Below are 5,525 nucleotides of genomic sequence, written 5' to 3' on the forward strand. Positions count from 1 at the left end.
ATACTTAAGATTCCATTTATATGAAGTTTAAGAACAGTGAAAACAAGACCAAAGAGATTGAAATTGGAATAGTTGTTGCTTTGGGGAAATGGGGATTGACCAGAAAGGGGCAAGAAAGAACTTTTTGGGTGCAGAAACATTTTGTAGCTTGATTGGCTGATGGTTAGATGGGCATATATATTTGTCAAAACTCATCAAACTGTACATTTAAAATCTATGCATATTATTTTTTGTAAACTCAATTTAAAAAGGGGCACATGGGTGGCTCAGTCAGTTCAGCATCAGACTCTTGATTTCTGCTCAGGTCATGTCTCAGGGTTGTGGGATGGAGCCCAGCTTCTAGCTCCAAGCTCAGTGCTTAGCGAGGAGTCTGCTTGAGATTCTCTATCTCCCTCTGCCCTTCCTTGCCATGCTCAGGTATGCACTAATAAATAAATCTTCCCTTTCTCTCTAATAATAAATAAATCTTCAAAAAATAAGATAAAAAATAAAAAGCTAAATTTAAAAAAATTCACTAAATCATCATCAGCAGTCACCTTTAAGGGGTAGGATTCTTTCATTTTCCACATTATATGGAAATGTATTTCTGAAGTGTTTGAACTTTCTTCAACATGCATGTCTTAATTAAAGAGCCACATTTAGAATCTAAAAATAATTTTTTAAAGATTTTATGTATTTATTCATGAGGAACACAGAGAGAGACACAGGCAGAGGGAGAAGCAGGTTCCTCGCAAGGAGCCCAATGTGGGACTCAATTCCTGGACTCTGGGATCAGGCCCTGAGCTGAAGGCAGATGCTCAACCACTGAGCCACTCAGGTATCCCTAGAATCTAAAAACCTAATTACATAAAGGTAGGATTTGTCCAAAGGATGCTCAAGCAACTAGTTGTTTCAGGGGAAAATTAAGTTAGATTTTCCTTTAATATATGCCCCCAAAAAAGCTCAGGTAAGTCAAAGAGGTAATGTATAAAATCAAGCCATAATTTTAAATCAAGCCACAAATAACAGAAAATAGAGGTTAGTATTTACCTTATTTCCGAATGGCAAATAAACTATTTAATATTGAAAGCAATGTTAGGAATTCTAAAGGAATAGATGTTTGCTTACATAAAAGCAGTAAGATGTATAATAAAATTCTATGCAAGCAAAATTAAATGCAACAAGACGTTGGGGGAATTTATAAAAACATGGTATTTGACAGACTTATAGGCAAAGCATGTGAATTCTAGAAAGGAAGGAAAGTAGGTAGAAAGAAGGAGCAAGAGGGAAAGGAAGGAAAGAAGGAAAAAAGAGGGGAAGGGAAGAGAGAGAAGAGGAGCAGAAGGGAGGGGGAAGGAAGAAGAAGGGGGAGGAGAAGGACGGAAGTTAGGATGGGAAGGAAGAGACCGAGAAAGAGCACAATCTTGGCTAATCAACAAGTGCATAAAGACCAAGCCTGAAATTTTACCTGGCAAATCAGCAAGCGTCAGAGTCACATTCTGGTATGTGATGGCAGTCATGGGCTGTCCTGGCAGGGAAGACAAATTCCGGGTCACTACCTGCAGGAGTGCAAATTGCTACACTTCTGGAATCCAACCTGGCAACGTGTATTCACAGCCTTTCCCATGTGTATACTCTTTGAACCAGAAATATCACTTTTTCGAGGCTGCCTAAAGGACGTGATCGTTAAGAATCGCTCTTTTCGGGATGATTCATAATTGCCAAAAGACGGTCTTAAACGGTAGCCTAAATGCCAACATTATGGGACTGCACTTCGTCAAATCACAGGATACCTGTTCGATGGATTATTCTTCTACCATTAAACGGAGCTTATAAGTGAGGTTTTAATGACACTTTTTTGATTTATTATTATTAATTTTTTTTAATGCCCACGATGCATGAAGACTAGCCGGGCTGGCGCTCCGGTTTGCCTCCGAGAAACAGAATTTCCCACAGGTGCAGAAACACCGCCTCTAGACACACCCCCTCCCCCGCACGCCACGCCCCCCCCCTTGTATTTTAAATATATCAAACGTTAAATGGTACCTCTGCCCCACAGACACATGTATTAGTCAAGGTTTGTGCCGCAGAACACAAGCCACTCCGCGTCTTCTGGGTCCCGGGTGCGACCCCGCAGCAGCGCCCGCGGGGGCTGGAGCAGAGGAGGGAGCCGCGCGGGGAAGTCGCCGCCGGGGCTCGGGGGGCGCAGGCGCGCTCAGCCCGAAGCCGGGCAGCCTCGGCGACTGTCGCGGCCGCCACCGCCTCTGCAGGACCACCGAGCCCCTCGCCCGTCTCTACCTTCCAAATCCCCCCCGCCCCAATTCCTCTCCTGCAAACTCCCAACCTCCAGGTGCGAGGCATTCTGGGAAATGTAGTTCGCGGCTGCTCTGCATTGCGGTAAAGGGGTGGACAGGATGCGGGGTGCTCCGGGAGCCTCTCCAGCATCACCCTCCCTCCTACTCACCTGTCCGAGCCCCGCGACTAGTCAGGAGGCCACAGGTGTTAAGGTCCAACAGAAAGATACTCCGGATTAGGGGTGACAGAGGTGGTTGGTAGCACACATTTTATTATTAAAATAGCTCATTTTTTTTTTGCACGTGTGAGGCACTTCCAGCTTATTTTATTATAATTTTGCAAAGCAGAACACAGCATGGAGCTGTAGGACTCTTTTTTTTTTTATGGAGCTGTATGATTTAAGCCAATTTATAGATCCTTTTTAGAAAGATTGGAAAATATTAATAAAACTACTCAAAAACCTGTTGGAACCCCTCATACACTGGTACCAATGTATAATGCTGCGGCCACTGGGGAAAACAGGCAGGCAGAGCCTCCAAAAAGTTAAGCGTGTTACTTAAAAATTTCAAAAATTAATAATAAAAAAAAATAAAGAGGTACCTGGCTGGTTCAGTCCATAGAGCACATGACTCCTGATCTCAGGGTTGTGGTTCGAGTCCCACTTTGGCTATAGCAATTGCTTAAAATTAAAAATTTAAAAAAAATCTTTAAAAGTCAATCATAGAGGGACTGTATAACCCAGCAATTACCCTCCTAGGTATATATCCAAGAAAGGTATGCTCGCACAAAAACTTGTCCACTAACGTTCACGGCAGCATTATTCTTACAAGTCACAAATGGAAACAATACAAATATCCACCAACAAACCAATGAATAAGCAAATGTGATATATCCACACAATGGAATATTATTTGGCCATGAAAAGAAGTAAAACTTGGTACATGTTACAACAATTGGAAATACTATGCTAAATAGCAGACACAAAGGCCACATACTTTATTATTTCATTCATATAAAATGTCCACAACAGGCAAATGTATAGAGATAGAAAATAGATCTGGGGCAGAGGAGAAACAGGGACTGGGGAATGATTGCTGGCAGTAATTGTTAGTAATTGCTAATACCAGGTTTCTTGTGGGAGTGACAAAAAATGTTCCAGAATTAGAAGTGGTGATGGCTATATGACTCTGAACACACAAAAAATCATTGAACTTTTAAAACTTGTGGTAAAATATACATAAAATTTATCATTTTAAGAATATTTAATTGTGTGTTTCAGTAGCATTAAATACATTTACATTGTTGAGCAACCATCACTACCATCCGTTTCCAGAATTGTTTTCATTTTGCAAAACCAAAACTCCATATCCCATTAAATAGTAACTCTCCATTCCCTGCTCTCCTAGGAATGAATTTGACTTCTCTAGGCTCCTCATGAAAATGGACTCATACTGTCTTCATCTTTTCGTGACTGGTTTATTTCACTGAGCACAATATCCTCAAGTTTCATCCATGCTGGAGCATGTGCAAAATTTCCTTCTTTTTCCAGGCAAGATATATTTTATTATATATATATTATGTATAATATACATAACATTGTATATATATCACAGGATATTTATACATTCATCTGTTGACAAACATTTAGGTTTCTTCCATTTTTTTGGCTATTGTGAATTATGCTGCTATGAACATGGGTGTTCAAATACCCTTTTTTTTTTTTTTTTTTTTTTTTTTTTTTGAGACTTCGCTTTCAATTCTTTGGGGTATATACCTAAGAATGGAATTGCTGGGTCACATGGAAATTTTATTTTGAATTTTTGAGAAACTGCCATGCTGTTTCCCATAGTAGCTATCCCATTTTTCATCCCCACCAGCAATACACAAGGATCCTAGTTTTTCCACATCCTCATCTACATTTGTTATTTTCTGTTTAAATTATTTTTCTTATGATAGACATCTCTTTAATTTAATTAAATTAATTTATTTGACAGAGAGCACAAGCAGGGGGAGTGGCGGGCAGAGGGAGAGGGAGAAGCAGATCACTGATCAGGGAGCCTGATACAGGGCCTGATCCCAGAACTGTGGGGTCATAGCCTGAGCCAAGGGTAGATGCTTAACTGACTAAGCCACCCAGGTGCCCCTTATGATAGCCATCTTAATGTTTGTGAAATGGTATCTCATTGTGGATTTTTTTTTTTACACCTCATGAATTTGCATGTGTTCCTTGTGCAGAGGCCATACTAATCTTTTCTGTATTGTTCCAATTTCAGTGTATATGCTGCTGAAGTGAGCACTCAATGTGGTTTCAATTTGCATTTTGAATTATTCACTCTTAAAGGGCGAATTATATGGTACGTGAATTATATCTCAATTTTAAAAACTATTCATTGAGAGATCCTTGTGCACTGAGTACACCTGATGTCCAGACCTTGGTTTCTAAGCATCTTTCATCACAAAAAAAAAAAAAAAAAAAAAAGCCAATTTGGGGTGGAGAAAGTTGCAAGGTGAGCCTGGGACATTTCATTGTACCAGAAAGCAAGGAAATGCTCAATGATGGGGTGTGTCTAAAGGACACTGGCCAAATTTGGGACAACTTGAGCATCAAAATTAGTAATGACTATACTTGTAAAATATTGTATAAATAACAATTCATGAATTCATGGTAATAAAAAGGAGAGAAAGTGGTGATTCTTTACAGAAGAGTGTTAGCTAATAAATGTAAAAGGAACTAGAGAATTTAGAAATCACCATTTTGCAATTCCTAATGAAATAATTGGTTCAAGCAAGGATTTGGTAATAGATGCTACAACGATTAAGTGAACAATTATTACGAACTGGTATCATCTCCTGTATTACTTTTAATTGCAAATGGAAACGTATGCCTTTGCAATGGAGAAATCTGGCAAGTCCTACTTTTTAAAAATTAATTAATTACTTAGAGTAATCTCTGCACCCAGCGTGGAGCTCAGACTCACAACCCCGAGATCAAGAGTCGCTTGCCCCACCGACTGAGCCAGCCAGGAGTCCCTGGCAATTACTACTTTAAACATGTGATTAGTTCAACATCATGAATCATAGAAAAACCTGACTTATGTGCTTTCTAATATGATGCAATAGTAAGTACACAATGAATCTTACTAAAAATGTGTGGCCTGAATGTAATCAACCTTCTCTAGACCCCCTCTTCATTTTCTGGGGATTCAGGGGCTAGTGGGACAAGTTAAAGGGCACCATGTAGAATATTCTAC

At 39.8% G+C, this 5,525-nt stretch overlaps 1 non-coding gene across 1 annotated transcript; it reads right to left on the reverse strand.

Annotated features, from left to right (window-relative positions):
- Positions 1-4,464: 4,464 nt before the first annotated feature.
- On the reverse strand, positions 4,465-4,571 carry LOC140623395 (U6 spliceosomal RNA). The gene has a single exon (XR_012023016.1). It is a non-coding gene; the product is annotated as a U6 spliceosomal RNA (small nuclear RNA).
- Positions 4,572-5,525: the final 954 nt, after the last annotated feature.

This window comes from Canis lupus, chromosome 32 (genome assembly GCF_048164855.1).
Source record: "Canis lupus baileyi chromosome 32, mCanLup2.hap1, whole genome shotgun sequence".
In the NCBI taxonomy this organism is placed as follows: Eukaryota; Metazoa; Chordata; class Mammalia; order Carnivora; family Canidae; genus Canis; species Canis lupus.